Source organism: Aphelocoma coerulescens, chromosome 3 (assembly GCF_041296385.1).
Source record: "Aphelocoma coerulescens isolate FSJ_1873_10779 chromosome 3, UR_Acoe_1.0, whole genome shotgun sequence".
Lineage (NCBI taxonomy): Eukaryota > Metazoa > Chordata > Aves > Passeriformes > Corvidae > Aphelocoma > Aphelocoma coerulescens.
In genome coordinates, this window is record NC_091016.1 from 23,332,922 (window position 1) to 23,349,847 (window position 16,926).

Here is a 16,926-nt window from a genome sequence, read left to right on the forward strand (position 1 = left end):
TAAGTTTGTGATTCCTCCATGATCCAACCCTTATTTAAATAATAATAAATTTTAAATTAAAAAAAAAAATAATCTGAATGCTATCAGTACAGTGGATTAAATCTGGTATTTGGGTCTTGTGGCTTTGTTCTCTGGAGTCTGTCTGGGCATGGATGCCAAATGTAGTGTTTCCTTGACTGGAACTGTGTCCTGTCACTGGTAGATTTTTTTGAAGGTTTGATGAAGGTTGATCTTGCTCTGCCTTTGGCTCAGTGAAGGCTGAATATTCCTTTTGCCTTTCCTTCCCCCCCCCACATAACTTTTATTTTTTTAAAGGAAGCTGCTGGGGCTTGTATTTCTGGGAGCATTTCACTCGATTATAAATATTTGATGGGTTCAAGACAAACTGCTGGCAAACATGAAATCTGGCTCAGTGAAAACATGGAAGAATTGAAAATATGGGAAGTAACAAAACCTAAAAATTATATTGAGGTGCTATTGGGTACTGGTGGGAGGTGATATCCAAGGGTCATTTGTACTTTTGCATTGCAGAAGTCCCAGCAGAAATACACTGGCCTCTGTAGTGAGGAGCTGGACCTGCTGGTGTTGGCCCCTGTGATGAGTGTGTGACAAGGAGGAAGATTCTGCAGATAAAGCTTAAGGTTTAGATGAATTTTTGTTAGAATGCTTTGGAGGGCTTGTTGGGTCCTGGATACTGTAAGTCCTCACTGAGCAGTGGGCACAGACATGCAATGGATCTGTGTGCAGTTTAACCAAAAAAAAAATCCCAAACAAGCTTTTAACATTTCAGCTGAGGGTTAGAGAGGATGCCTTCTTGTGGTGAGTCCAGGAACCCAGCCCTGACAAAGGCATCAGAGGTGGAGGGCAGTTCTGAAGACAGTGATGGATGGTGACTGGGGGAAAGCGGTGAGGGAAAGGTAGAATAGGGGCGAGTACCTGGTAGCCAAATTCAGCAAACAGAGTGGACAAATGGGCACAGAGAGATAAGAAAGCAGCTGGCCACTGGGATAAGCTGCCGTGGAAATTGTGGACATTTTATCTTGCTCTCAAATCACGAGCACCTGCCTAGCTGGAGGATGAATTTTAGCTTCATCTGTCTTTGGAGATCAAAATCAGTGTATCTGTCGGTGAAGTCTGAGAATTTGTTATAGGCTTGAGGTAAATGCCACGAGCTGATAGCACAGCTGGACTATGACAGGCAGTTATTCCATGATAACATGTCTCCTCCACTCTGCCATTTGTGTGGGGTGGCTGCAGTTACTCCAGTCTGGTTCATGGGCCACAGAGTGGGATGTCTTCCACAGCAGAAGACACTGCCATGTTTTCAAATCTGACTGTTTTTGCAAGATTAAACCTTTTGCTCTGACACCAAATGAAGCTTTAGCTAGTCAATAGAGTCTGCCAAAAATCTGTATTTATGAATTACAAGCTTGTAGCCTTATGATCAAATTTTCAATTAGAACAACGCAGATTTTTGAGAGTGTTTTGCATCTGAAAGTCCTTATGTCTGGAGGAGGAAGATGTAGGCCAGAAAAGCACAAGCACTCAGGTCAATTCATCATGTAGTTCTTGCTTCTCTTCCCAAAAGAGAAATGGGAAAATTGAAAACATGTTAACATTTGCAAAGGGTTTCTGGTTTTGTTATTTTTTGCTTTGAAATTACACGTTCATTTAAAAGAATCAACTTGTCTCCAGTAAAACTTTCCTTTTGGTGTTTTGTAAACCTTCAATTTCATCTGGAGATTAGGATTTCTGTTTTAATAGCTTTATCTGAGAAAAGGTTTAAACTATTGTTTGGGGGGAGTGTATCTGGATCTTGAAGATGGAGAAATCAGATCTGGGAACTGTTTTATATCCAGTTGTCGTTTTAATTGCTGTCAGATTCTAAAAAAAAAAAATCTTAAGGCTTTTTTTCTTTTCCAAAAATAAAACTATTTCTTGGGAAAGGAGCTGATAAGAAGGATATTTGTGTTGGCATAGACTACTTTTCATTCCAAAGTGCTGAAAATTTACTTTTCAAGACTTTGTTGCATTTTTGCAAAATTGGAATGAAATCTGGTCAAAGTGCTGATATGTTGTGCTCTCAGATGGGTTTACTTTAATTGTAACATCTTTTTTTCCCTTGGTTTAGTCAGAAAAGAGATGATAAAGAGCACATTGTAGTAGATCAAAGTCTGTCACCCTACACAATCTGGAAAAAAAACATAAAGAAGGTAATTAAGGTCTGTTGGTCGTGGCTTTTTAAGAGTAGTTTGGCAGGAAAGCTTATTTACATAGAGAATGGGGTTTGTGGTGTTGGATTCAAATGGCTTTGGTGCCACCTGTGATGATTCCGGCTGCTCTTAGAGTAGTAGAGGATGGGTGATGCCATTTAGTGATGTCCCTTGGTCATGGCAGCAGCAGAGGTGATCAAGTACGTATGAAACCCTGGGTGGATTTGAACAGGGAGCATCCCACGGGCTTTGGGAATGCTGGCTGCCCTTCAGGCAGGACTGAGAAAAGGCAGGGCTCGTAGGTGAGCAGTAGTCCTGGAGAAGAGGGTCTGTGTGCATCAACCTCTGGTTTCAGATAAAACATCCTCCTCCTGTTGTTGAAGTTCCCTTGCTCAGTGTGGGCTTCATCAGCAAGGAATCTGTCCACCATAAACCTCCTGCAATCCCCATTTCAGGTGGTGGCAGGTGGCGAAATAAAGGATGGTGCCAGTGGAGACCATGATTAGAAACAGCCAGGCTGGCAAACCATGGCTGGCAGGAGGGAGTTTGCCTTTGGTCAAGGGGAATCAAATTAGGTTGTAAAATATTGAATCAAATAAACTGAGTGTACAGAGTCTTTTCCCAAAATGATCTGTCCTGTGCTGTACAGTGTTGTTACCCTCTGGACCTTGCTCCCATCTGCCTGCTGAGGAGCTGCCCTCCATGGGGACCTGGCATCAGTGCTGTTGAGTGATTAACCTGGGAGTCTGTCAGCTGTCCATCTGTACTCCATAGGTCATTAGCTGCCCAGAAATCTCTGGCCTCAGGTTGTCCTTCCTGGTGTGGTGAAAAACAGCTGTAAACACAGCCTGACCTTAAATCAAAATGAGATGCTTCACAGTTTAAAATAAGGGCAAAGGGCTGGGTGGTGGATCCATCCTCTAGTACTGAGTTCGTGCCAGGGCTCTCTGTCCTTTGTGTTCAGTCAGTGCCTCGGTGTGTTGTGTAATGAGGCACTAATGCTAGAAATTACAAGAGGGTGGTTTCTCTGCTGGGTGGAAAAATGTGTCTTTAAAAGAAGGGTGACAGCAGACGGTGACAAACCACAGCAGGCAGAGTATTTAGTAACCTGGGCTCCCCACTGTGTGAAGGGGTTAAGAGGAGGGAGAGATCATTCATAAAAGAGCAATAAGGTCTTGCTTGCTGGTAAATCATTTCTGTCACGTTGTTTCACACAGAGCATGCTAGAGAGCAAAGCAAAACCACAGTGGAAACAACAGATGAGTGTGGGGGGACTGTGCAGACCAGGTCCTTGCTATTCCCTCTTCCTCTCCCCAGTTAGCTGTGTCTCTGAGGAATGTGCACACCTACTAAAACAATGCAATTGATAACTTCATTTTTTGTAGTTAATTGTATTAAGTGCCAGTGATATATACTAAGTGTTTTCTGTTATTCCATTTATTTGAGCAGCAAAGTTTTTTCTGCATTAAGGCCATAGTTATCAACTGTATTTAAGATCACAGCATAAAGCTGGAAGTAAACTTCTTCAGTCTCATTGCTGTACTGGTGTTTTTTCTTGCCTGAGATGTTTATCTCCTAAGTCACAGTCTTTGTCTCATATTCTGAAAGCTATCCATTTGTAGTTACACTCATCCTTACCCTGGGCTTTTGATAAAATGGGTGCCGCAGGTGTCAAGTGGCTTGGAGGTGACAAAAACACCAGGCTAACTGAAGCAGCTTTGTCAGTGGCCATAGAATTTTGAGGCTCAAATCCATAATTGTCATAGCTAGAGCTCAGCTCTGGAATGCTCTGTGCAGTGAGAGGGATCAGAGGTGTCCCTTTCAGGATGTGCATTATGACTTTTGCCTTGAACCACCTGGTGAATGGTGCTCTGGGGATGAGTCAGAGTGAGTTCCCCATGTGGGTTCCCTGTGTGGGTCCCTCTGTGGCGTGGGGTGAATGAAGCAGGATATTATGGGGCAAAAAGCCCCTGCAACACCCACCAAAAGGCTCTTGAAAATACTTCAAAAAGCAGGCTAGGAAGTGGCAAGTTGCTTAGCAAAAAGTTGAAAGTGTAGTAGGATGCTTCTGTGAGTAAAAAGCTGAAGTTGTAAAGGAAGAGGCTTGTGTTGAACACAGTTCTGCCCTTTGCATATTTGATGGTTGGTTAAAGTCCCTCTACAACACTCATGGAAAACTTTGGAGAGGCAACAGCCAGCCCTGATCATGGTGTCCCTCTGCAGTATGAATGTATTTGTGGTTGAGGCTTCTTTTGTGTTATCCTGTTTCTCAGTTTTCATGCCATCTTTTTTTCTGCTTCTAGTCCTTTGTGTTTTGGTGTTTTTCCTGTGCTTACACTCCCCTTGGTCCTTCTCTGAGTTCACCTCCCTTGAAGTGGAGATTTGTCCTTGAGTATTGCTTGACCTGCTTTGCCAAGGTGTTTATCTTCTGCAATGCAGATACCAAATTTCAGTTTAATGTTTCCCCAGGCAGTTTGTTGGCTGAGGCAACGCGTGGGGAGGTTCCTTGAGTAAGTGTGTTTGCCTTCCCTGACCCCTCCAGAAATTTGGAGAGGAAGTTGAGGGGTGCAGCAAATCGGACCAGGAGGTGTGTGGAAAGGGGAGAAATAAGTAACTTTGCACTAGCAACAGGCACTGTGACTTCCTGCTGCTTTGTGAGGCTTGATGTGAATTCGAGTGGATATTTAGTACTGGTGAACAGAAAGCCAAAAATTACTTTTTAAAAAAAAAAAAAAAGATTTTTTTTTCTCTCAGGCTGAAAAATTTCATAATGGCTTAGAAGAAATTGCAATACTTGCATCCTTTGGTGACTTTGAACTGGAAGGGGAGCCTTGTATTTCCTGGGGTGTGGTTGTGAAAGCATCTTGTAGCCAAGCAGTCAACTCCTTGCAGGAGCTTTTAGTTGTATGCCAAAGACAGAGCGCCCTGCTCCATAATGCTGTTTCTCCTCATGGAGAAAGGTTGCAGGGAAATGATAGTAAATGATGTGGTGTGTCTGCAAATCATTGGTTTGAGGGGCAGTTGTTCCCATTCCAGTCACTATTCCATCTCTCAGCCCTTCATGTTGCATAATTCCTATTTCATTTACTGCTGCTTATGATAGGGGAGCTCAGCCCAGCAGTCAAGGATGGTGCCAAGAGTACCTAATCAAATCTGGTCATGCAGATCCCTGTCTGCGGACTGGGCAGAGCACAGCATTCCAGGGCTGCAGCGAAACTGGACTCACTGTCCTCTTCCTGGCTTCAGTAGCAGCTGGAAGAAATGGATGCCCAGGTTCATTGCCTCTACTGGTATACCACCCCTCTCCCCCTGCCCCCTCCTTAGAGGATAGTTGTGGCCCAAGTACAGCATCTCTGCTGTGGGGCTGTTTTTCCCAATTATTCTCCCCACAGTTTGTGAAGTGAGAGGCTGCTGAGACCTGATGTCTGGGCAGCCTGCTGCAGGTGAGGCTCCTTGGAGGATCCTAGTGACCAAAGAAAGAAAGAAAAGGCGTGGATGCTCTTTGCTATAGGAGTTTTGCATGGCTTTGTGACTGTCCCTTCCCAGTGCACGGGATGCCAGCCAGAGCTAAAGCTTGGTTGACCTGTATCTCATTGCTCAAACTGCTGGAGAAGGAGCTGAGCCACTGCCATGCCATGCATGTCTGAATTATGTTCTTTTATTGGCCTCCCATATTGTCGGAATGGATACATCTTTTAGCTGGTCATTTTCCATTTCTCTTTGGAGTGTGTTGGGGAGAGGGTCTCTGTGTGTGTCTGAGCCACTGAAGTACAGCAGTGACAAGCTAGAGAGAGCAGAAGCCTACAAAAAGCCCCGATCTCTCACTGCACTCTTCACTCACCAGGAGAAAACCAGATACTTTGGGCTCTGTGGCTTTTGTGAGTTCTCTTCACAGCTCTAGACTGCAGTCTTGGAGGTTGGGTTCTCCTCCAAATCTGACCTTGCTTCAGTGCCCCACGAGGGAGCTGATCTGTAGGAAGTGCTGGGTGCTGTGAGCAGAGCAATGCACGCAGCAGGCGGGAGATGAGAAGGGATGCGCCCGGCTCTGGGCCGTGCTTGTGACGCACACTTTGCCTAACCACAGCTGCTTTGTTCTCAAGGCCCCTGCTGCAAATTTAACCGGCTCTGTTCACAGCTTCTTCTGCTGATGTGTCCTTATGAATGCTGTTGCCTGTGCTCTGCCCCACCCTCAGCTGCTTTGCACCCTCCTGCCTCTCTGCAAATGCTGGCAAGAGAATGTGGTGCTCAGAAGGGCACCAGGACAGAGTTAGGAGCTGCAGAGTTGTGTGTGACAAGAATGTGTGTGTTGGCTGTCCTAAGTGTTTTCCTGAGGCAGGTGCCAAACAGAGGATAAATCCTTGTTGGCTGGTGCCACTCCCTGGGAATATCAGAGCTTTGGTCTGTCTTGGTAAGCTGGTGAGTGGCAGTGAATTGGAAAGGGGCATCTCTTGTAGAAGTATGATACCCCAGCAGTGAGTCATCATATGCACTTGCTCCTTCTGCTCCAGAGTATTTGCCTGGCTGCAGAAATTTTGCCCCTCTTCTGCCACCCATCATCATCTCCCCAGATCTTGTCAAGCCTCTGCAATGAGGGCTTCTTGAGAAAACTCTTTTTTTCTGCCTTTCCCACCCTTGCAGCATCAAAGCTCCACAACACTGCAAGCAGTCACTGGGAGCACCTGGGAGTGACAAACTGCTGCTGTGTGAGGCTGGCCAGGAAGAGAATGATGCCCTTTGGGGAGGAGAAATAATAAAGGTTTTGAAAGAAAAGGCTGAGGTGGGAAATTTGTCAGGGCTTGGGAGTAGACACCAAATCTACCTTTCACATAGGGATCCACTTACCTTCAAAATTTTTCTGGCTTGCACTGGTTTGTTTTACACGAATGGAGGATGCTTTGACTTCACAAATGAATTTTTACTTCTACAGAAGTAGGAGAACCTCTGTGACCTTGGGTTGTCTGCTTACGACTGAACTTAGAGCAGTGTTTTTGCTTGTGTTTGAGGATCGCGGCTCCAGGGTGCCAGGCACGGCAGGATAAACACCATCAGCAAAATGCTACAGGAAAAAACAGCTGTCTTAGGTGGCAGCTGCTGGGGAGCTACCTACAGGCTATGTGTGAAGGAGAAGCAGCCAAGCCATCAGGCTCATTTTGTAGCACAGCTTACACCAGATGTTGGAGCTGTGACGTGCAATATGGTATCTCACCTCCAACACAAACCACACCTGGTGCCTGGAGCAAGGTGGGGAAGGTGTAGTTGCCAGACTTGCTATTCATAGAAAGTATGGTAATCCCATATATGATGATGCTTAAAAATACTTCTACACAAAAAAAATGCTTTTTGACCTTGTGCCTGCAGGTGCAGTTTTAGGCTTCAAGGCATATTTTAGTCTAAAGATATGTGCTTCTAGAGAAAGAAAGAACTTGGCACACATTTTAGAGGCATAAACATAAGAGCTCTCAGATAAAGTACATGATCCTGTGCTGTCTGCCTCGGCATTTATATCTCCTTCATCTGTTTCACACTGCCAAATTAATTTGTTGTCTTTTGCTGTCAGTGGAGATAAACCAGTGCTAATTTAGTCCACAATATTGTTTTTGTTCAGTCCTGTGCTATGGAGCCAAATACTCTGCTGAGATAAGTCAGCACCCACCTTTGTTGTTAGCCTGGGAAGCAATGGAATAAACCAGCTACTGCCATGCTGGGAATTGTAGTTGTCCTGCACCCATGCCATGTTTGGCCTGTGAAAGTAGAAAGGGAGGCAGGAAATTAGCAGCTGCTGCACTTGTTGGTTATTCTGCTGACAAGAGTGTTGTATGACTTCATGTAGGCATTTTCTGCAGCCCAGTGTGAGAACCTGAAGGCCCTTTTCTGGTTTAACAGTGAGGCTTGGGATTACACAGAACTGAAGAAGCCGCACAGCAAAGTGTGACCTTGTGATTGGGCTCCTGCACAGCCTCAAAGATAAATAAGGTGTTTTTAGAAAGAACCCAACAAAAAAATTAAAAAAAAAAAAAAAACAAAAAACAAACAAACCAAAAACCACAAAAAACAAACAAACAAAAAAAACCCAACAAATCATGCTCTTGTGCACGGTCACAAAGAAGACATATGCAAGGCACAGGTTTGCTTAATTACCAAATCCAATTGGAAATAGTAACCTTTTAGTGGGAAATTCCTTTGCTATGGAAAAGATTTCAGTCCAAACTTTTTTTCTTCAGCTGAGCATGTATTGTGAAGGAAGACCCTTAAGAGATGGGCAATGATTTCCATCCCACTAGGGAGATAGAGAGGCTGGAGCACAGAGGAGAGGGAGCTGGCTTTCTCCATGGTCACACAGCAGCCAAGGCTGCAGTTGGAAAGCAGATCCAGACCTCTTGATTCTGTTTTATTGCCCTTTCTGTTTTGATATTTTCTGTCACTTCCTGATAATTAACATCCAGTCCTGCCATTTCAACAGAGCTAATGTTTTAAAAGCTGCAATAAAAAGTAGATGGGGAAGGTGTTAAAGGTGCCAAGTGGAGATTCCTATGTTCTCCTTTCAGATGCAGTTCACAGAACTGGGATGAGGGTCCTGCCAGTGGAGTATCTCCTGGTATGGGAATATGTGTATAGTATATATATATATATACTTACCCTGCTGCCACCCTAGGGATGGGGACCAAAATATGGCTGGGTAGCATTTTTGTGTCACCATGTATACATAAAAAGAAAAAATGCTAAATAAAAATTAGGGGGAAAATCCAACACAACAACCCAAGGGCAAAAAATAATCCAACCCAAACAAATTGAGGGTAGTGGAAAGCAATTTCAGGTCAGCCAGATGACTTTGTTTCTGTTTTTTGTTCAGGAGTTGAACTACTTGCAAACATGAACTTTAAGAAAAGAAAAAAAAAAAGGAAAGAAGAGGCATGTCTTATGGGAATGGAGATAAATGAAATCAAATGCTGAACTTGAAGACAAGTGAGTGTGAGAGGTGGGGGGATTGGTGAGAGCAATGACATTTTAGGTCAGGAGTCATGGAAGTTGGGGCCTTTCCTAAAGCTGTTGCTGTTGGTTTTGGTTTTGTTTTCTGGATCCTCCACCAAACTGAAAAATGTCTTGTTTTGCATGACTGTAACAGTCTTGGTTTGGAGGTGATTTGTACAAGTAAGTGTTTGTCAGAGGAAAATGAGAAGCTGTGACGTTCCTGACTTACACTAGGGTTTCACCTGACCTCCAGCATGGAAGATGATGGATGTTTCGTCCTGGAGTTTTTTGGAGATGAATTTTCCACCACCTGTCTCTGATATCTGAAGTCTCTGTTGTGATAGAAGAACATGACTTTCCCCGGCTCTTAGTTAAATGTTCAGGCTGGGCAAGTGTTGATGAGCAGCTAATTTTTGTGTGTGTGTGTATATATACAAAACATATTATATTGAAGTACAACTATTATTAATTTGTAGTTAACTTCATTAATTCAGTAATTAAGTCTATATTTTTAAACATAAAAAGTTCCCCTCCCAGGCATGGGAAACTACTGATTTTGCCTTTGGTTCATTTTGAATGTATTTCAGAGTTTCAGGAGTTACTGAGGTGGTTACTCCTCAGATCAACAAACAGATAAATGGATCTTGCCTTCTTTGCTCTTGAATTTTTGAAACTGATTTGCAAAATTCCACTTTCTAATCTGCCCTCCTTAATCCGAGCTCATCACTCTGTTTCAGGCTGGCTCCTGATTCTTTGAATGATCAAGTAGGCTTCCTCTCTTTTTTTCCCCTGCTAAGAATACAAACTCTTCAACAAAGCTGCAATTAATTTTTTCCAGTCATCATGTCTTTTTCTTTATCAAGGCTTCAGGTGAAATGTGGGTCTTCAGATGTGAAGAAGGAGATTTTTTGTGATTTTACCCTTTTGGTTTGGTGGCAGTTGGGCAGGAAAAAAAAGGTATCCAAAAGGGGAAAACTCAACAGTGACATAATGCTAGCAAGTCTTTTAATTAGATGAGGTGTTTTTTTTGCTTTTTAAAAATCAGAAATATGAACTTCTGGAGGCTTTTATTGCTGAGGATGATGAAAATTAGCCCTCTGGGAAGTGATTCGTCCTCAATGTAGCTTTTTAATTTGCCTGTCTGAGCCCTTTAATAATGTTACTGCATCCTAATTGGAAGTCACTTGAAGGCAGACTAGGTTTCGATTGTGATTGATTTAATAGATCCTCAATGTAGCTGGTCTTGAGAAGCCGATCTTGCCTTGGTATGAAGCTATTGATATGCTCTGCTGAATGTTGCTGGTCCTTGGAGGGAGTGGAGGTACAGTCCTCATGATTTAATTTGGCCCTGTTGTGTCTTGTGGTGGTTTATTCTGAAGTTGGGTGGTGTCCCGGAGGAGAGGGCAAAGGTTTGTTCTGTGGGAAATCCTTGTGGGGCCAAGAACAATGCCAGCAGCCACTGCTCTGTGACCTGGGATCTGGGAGGCCTCAGAGCTGCAGCCTCCCGTCGCCCCATCTGTCACTAGGGCAGGATTTGCTTATCTGGGGTGAACCTAGTGGCTGTCATGCTGACATGTGGTGCAGTCAGGACCCTCTGAAGGTACCTTTCTAAAGGTGCTTAGCTGTTATTTCCCCTCCTCCAGGCCGTTTTGGACTTCTTAGTGCATCTGTAAATTTCCCTTGGACACTTTCCACTAACAGTGAAGCAGTTGGCTTTAAGGCAATATAGAAAGGGTCAGAATTTGGCCTACTCTCTATGTACAGAAAGAAAGTAGGAGTTACTGAGCTTCCCTTTCTCCCTACTAGAGCACAGAACATACATGCTCGCTGGCTCGGTTAAGCTGTAGCCTAACACTTAACTGCATTAATTTTAGTTTATATCAGGAGTCTGAACACTGGTCAGAGCCACAATGTGATCTCTGATGGGCTCACCTTTTCAAGCTTAAGACCAAGACATCTTTTCAGAAACCCCATTACTGATTCAACAGCAAAGGATATTAAAATGCCAATCAGTTTCTTTTAATTATGCCTGTAGCAACCTGGGACAGCTACTGATTTAGTTTTGAGAATGCTGACACTTTGACAGGTTAGAAGGAAGCCTGAGTTGGCAGGATGTCTGACCTGCAGAAGCACCAAGGTGAGGGCAGGCTTGCTGGAATAAATGGGGCCCTACACACTGTAGCTCATTGCTCCTGGCCCAAGCCAGGGGTGGCTGCTACCTGAGCCAGCACAGTCTAATGGCAAAGACTTGTTGCCTTTTGCACTGTATGGGGACAGGGATGACCCAAGTCCCCCTTTGCTTGGGGTGACCAAATGTGGCTGACCTCAGGGGATGCCACCCACATGCTGTGGAGCAGCTCTGACCCTGGGTGAGAGACCCAGAGACATGCACTTTCCCTCGTGTGACATGGGGCACGCTGTTTCAGTGATGTAAAATGCTGCCTGACCCCATAAGTGTGCTGTTCATCAGCCAGCTCCCTTAGCAGCTTGCTCATTCTGTTTCATTTTCCAAGCAAGGGAGTTTGGCTTCTCATGACGTCAGCAAGCAACCAAGTTGTGTGAGGATCCTGCTGCTTACCTACAGATTAAGGAGCACATCCTGCTCCTGGGGAGTCTTAACCACTCACTTCAGCGGATGTGAGATTCATCTCTGTGTCTGAGCTCTGACGTGCTTTGTGCTGGCAGATGCAGAGAGATTTCCCTTGCACACATCATGAATTTACGCTGCTTTGCTACACATCACTTGTAGTCATTCCTCTCCCAGCTGTCACAGGGCTCTCGTGCTGTGCCAGCGGTACCAGCTCCTTGGCACACTTCTCCAATGTCCCTTTGGAGAGGCTCGCGTCTGGCTGCCCCGCTTTTCGCGCTGGCTCTTTTGTAATGGCACTAAATGAAAAATGCAGAGCGCTGAGTCACGGGATAATGGTAACAAAATTGTTATTTGTGCTGGACTAATTGATCCTGTGTTGCCTGTAGCGTGATGACTGACCTCCTGCTCGAAGGTCTGTCAAAGGCAGTAAGTGTTCTGCGTGCTGACGTGGCCTCCTTGCCCCAAAGCAGCAAGCTCCTTGCTCTGCAGCATCCCACTGCTGTCTGTGTGCCTGAGGTGGTCATAACCAGCATGAACAGCTGGCTTGGGAGCAGAGGCTGCTCCCTGGGGCTTGCTGCTGTGGCACTTGCTCAGACCCTGGGGCCCTGGCCACCTCTGCCACATCTGTACTTGCCCTCTTCTGTCTCTGTCCCAGGAGTCATCTCTGTTGCCCTGGAGATGCGTTTCAGGGTGAATCACAGGACTTTGTTCTCATCCTTCTGGCTGGATGCAGGGTGGAAAGATGCTGTAAGTTCACCAGCAGCATTATGGTTTGTTTTCTGTGAAAACAGTGACTGGCTTCAGATGCTCACCAGCAGCTTGGTGCAGATGCAGTGTCTCAAAACACTGATCTCTGTGTCCTTGGGGGTGGTGTCACCTCTAGTTCAGCTCGTTCCCTGGTACTAGATAATCCGATGACTCATGATGGAAAGCTGATTTTACAGCTAGAAAGGGCTGGGATACTCAGCCATGGACCATCCTATACTTGCATAGCATTGCTCCAGCTGCTTGCTTGGAGCCACAGTGAGTCAGTCAGTGTGTCTGATGGTGCAGGAGAGCAGCAGCCCCATCACCACTGTGTGGCCCCACAGATGTGTTAGCTGTCCATGGAGAACCCTGGAATGTGAGAGTGTGGGGATGTAGAGGGCAAGGGAAGGGGATCAGGGAAGGTTGAGATGTGAGCAGTCAGGTAGCGGGTGAGGATTGGAGGAGGTCAGGACAAGGCTGATGATGTGCACCCCTACTGACAAAAGCTCAGCCTCAGAAAAGGTGCAGGGGGCTGGAGCTGGCAGACCTTTTCCAGCCACAGGAAATGCAGGTCAAGTGAAGTGATTAGACCTGGTGAAAGAGTGGGGTGTGGGAAAAACTAATGCCTCTAAGGACAAGAGTTGGCTAAAGGTGCTGCTGTGATGTGTGGCACAAGGGCCAGGCCCTGCCCCACCCTGCATGGCCCTGGTGCACCAGCCTGGGCACAGGTATCCCGAGCCTGCAGCTGGGTGGGGCAGGCAGCCAGGTGGATCCTGTGGCTACTCCAGCATTGTCACAGCAGGTGGGACATGGAGAGCTCTTGGGGACATGTTGCAGTAGGGCTGGGAGTGAAGCAGCAGCGTGTGCTGCTGATCCCAAGGCTCCTTCTCCATTTCTGTGCCTCTCTGTTGGGCTTGTTCAGCTGACTTACTTGGAAGGCTTCCTTCAGGACTAGGATGTGGCCTGGTGAAAGAGACATTGCTGAGGTCAATCACCATAGCCAGGAGCAGGCAGTGACGACTCAGTCACATTCTTTGGATTAAGGTGCCAGGGAACACTTGCTGGGTTTGCTGTCTCCATCTGTGCTATTAAACTCGGCAGGTGTTTGAAGGTCAAGCAAAAAAGTAAACATGGAAGTGCCCCATGTAGGTATCATACAGAGGGAATAACATTAGAAAGAAGCTTTTGCAAATGGTCAGAGTGCCAAAATGTTCATGGGAACCTGCAGAGGTTTAAGATGGCCTGAAATGAAGAGCTTGTTCCTCTCACACTTGAAATAACTCTAAATGTAATGGGAGTGTCTGTATACGGTATGTTTGTCAGCAACAAGACCAAAATCTCCACCTTCTAGTTAAAAAAGGCATCAATATCTTTCTGCTTTTCCAAGCTTTAACTTTCTTTACCAGAGACATGCTGTGTCACCACCATCACATTCTTTGCAAGCACCTGAGCTTCAGGAGCATCTTCTCTTCCCAGAAGCCTTTGAGGATGTAAAATCCCTGAAGGTCTTTAGTTTTTATTCTTTTTTTCTTCTCTTTGGTTCTGTGGGAGTTTTTTTGTGTACAGGCTTACTTTGCAGTTATGGGCTGTGACTTTCAGTGTGGCTGTGCCCTGGATTGCCCAGTGCTGGGGGGAGGTTTTCTACATGAATTGCTCTGTATAAATAAACCCATGACAACAATGATGAAAAATGCAGGCTTTTGCTGTAAAAGTGCATCAGTTGCTACTTATTCTTAAAGAATCCTTCCACCAAATCATCACAAATCACAGTAAAGAGGAAGGAATGATGTAGTCTGACAATAGTATTTTTTTAGACAGAAAAAAAGATGTTGTGTAGAGAAAAGCAGCAACTCTACAGGATTCTAAAAGTCTGTTGAGCAATTGCCCCCTGGAAAGAATAGCTTTACAGCATATGCACAGAAGTTTTAACTCTTGGCTGCCCTTTAAACTAAGATTGTATATTTGGTATCACTCTGGCTTCTTTTGCCTTTTTCTAGTATGCTGAAGAACTGCTTTTATCCTCCCGTGATGTACATTGGCACAGGCTGCTTCGTTGCACCATGATACCCTAGAGCCAGAGGGGAAAACTGAGGATGTGAGGGTGTTAGGCTGAGGCTAGAAATAAAGGTTGTGTTGGTAGCTTGGGGTGTTAGGTCTGGAGCAGGCTCCTGGTGCGAAGCAAAATATCCAGCATGCAAAGAGAATCTCCATGACTGCAGGTTGAGAAAGGGCCTCAGCCAGGCTCCCCTTGTCCAAAGGTCTGGCACCTGGGAAGCAGCTAGGTAAGGGTCTGGTGTTATCTGTGGCTGGCTGTGCACGTAGTTGTCTTTCACTGCTAAGGGCTGAGACCACTTTAAGGGTACTTGGTAAGAAGTGTTTATGCCTTGCCTGGATCCAGCATCCTTCATCAGCCCTGTCTCAGCACCTGGAGGATGCTGCCACACTGCACAGCTCCTCTGTTCAAGTGCTGCAAGATTTACTGGCTCTCCAGCTGCTGCTAATAACGATGCATTTGTCATGTGCTGTCTAATTAGCACAGAGCATGAATCACAACGAAGAGAAGTGAGGTACATGTCAGTTGCTTATACCAACAATGTGGCTGCAAACATAAAATAGCTCCGTGTTCCAGCTGTGCAATACCACAGTCGCTGTTACTTCAGCCTATGGCTGAATAAACACAGGGAGAGCAAGGCTGCCTGTTCCCTGCAGGCACAAAGAGCAATGGATTACCTGACCTTGGAGGGATGGATTTCTTTTTTCCCCCTCTAGACTTGACACCTGCCTGACATTTGATACCTGTTACCACAGGAGGACAAACAAAAAGCTCATTGCCTGTCTTGCAGAAGGAAAGCCAAGGGCAAAGCCTGCCGTCATCTTCCTTGATGTGTGTTGGCAGTGCTTGACGCCGGCTGGATTAGCTTGTTTAATTTGCTCCCTGTGTGGCTTTCAAAGTGATAACCGCATGAAAATGACTGGGGTTTGGTTAATACCAAAGGGCTCCTTGTTCTGACATGTTGATTTGGGATACAGCTGCTCTGAGGGGTGCACATCCAGCCCCCGTTAGCTGTCCGGCTTGCTGCTGGTCAAAGATGTGGTCAGAGATGGTCCCTGCCTGATGCTCTTCAGGCAAAGATGAGCAAACATTGTATCCCTGTACTTCAGAGATGATGGGATGAGCCAAGTGCCCTGATGTCATGTGGCAGATCTGTGGCAGCTGTCTCCTGAATCCCAGATGGATCCGTGGTTATTTTCTGTCCAGGCACCTGGCATGCCAAGTGATGTGGATGTCTTGTGGCTTGACTTTGACTTGTCACTGTGCACAGAGCCTTGCAGCCTTCCTTCTCACTGCTTACAGCACCCAGGTCAGGCCTCCTGCCTGTGCCTCCTCCCTTTCCAAAGTGCCAGGTCAGCTATGAGAGAAAAACTCCTTGGCTCAACAGCTGAGTAGCCAAGTGCCTGGTGATCTTTGTGCTAGGCTGTGTCAATTCAATACTAAAATGAAATAAACTTCTCCCCAAAATGTTCAGGTGAGAGTTGTGTTGATGAGCTTTGCAGTGCTGACAACTGGTGTGTTAGCTGGTGCCTGTAGTTTTGCCTGCACCTGAAAAACCTTGGGTTTTGCACAGCAGCTGAATTTGTATAAGAAGAAAGAGTAACAAGGCTGCTGCCAACCTGTGTGTTTCGAATGGCTTTAGGAAATGTTGCCTTTTAAAATGACAGATAAATACTGTGGGTAAACTGGCAGTATTTCAAAAAGGCATCGGTCTGAGGGAAAGACCTAAATGTTTTTCAAAGTATTCATCTGTGCTACCTTCTCTTATAATTAGTGCATTGTAGTACTTAAGACATGATACTAAATTGGTGGAGGCTAAATACAGTCTTTTCAAGGAGTCAGTGGTGAGGCTGCTGGCTTGAGTACTGTGCTCAGTTTTGGGCCCCTCCCTCCAGGAAAGACACTGAGGTGCTGGAGAGAGTCCAGAGAAGAGCAATGGAGCTGGGGAAGGGTCTGGAGCACAAGTTCTATGAGGAGCAGCTGAGGGAGCTGGGGGTGTTTAGCCTGGAGAAAAGGAAGCTCAGGGGGACTTTATTGCTTTCTACAACTGCCTAAAAGGAGCTTGTAGCCAGGTGGGGGATGGTTTCTTCTGCCAGGTAATGAGCAATAGGACAAGAGGAAACAGTCTCAAGCTGTGCCAGGAGAGGTTTAGATTGGATATTGAGAAAATTTTTCTCATGGAAAGTTGAGTCACCATCCCTGGAGGTTTTTAAAAGACGTGTAGATGTGCCACTTGGGGGCATGGTTTAGTGGTGGCTTGGTAGTGCTGGGCTAATGGTTGAACTTGATGATCTTAGAGGTCTTTTCCAACCTGAATGATTCTACGATTCTCTTTCAAATCCTGTCCTCTATCT

The 16,926-nt window shown here is 45.5% G+C and overlaps 1 protein-coding gene across 4 annotated transcripts in view; it reads left to right on the forward strand.

Annotated features, from left to right (window-relative positions):
- Positions 1 to 16,926, forward strand: part of DUSP10 (dual specificity phosphatase 10) — a 179,079-nt gene that overhangs the window by 90,990 nt on the left and 71,163 nt on the right. The window lies entirely within an intron of this gene.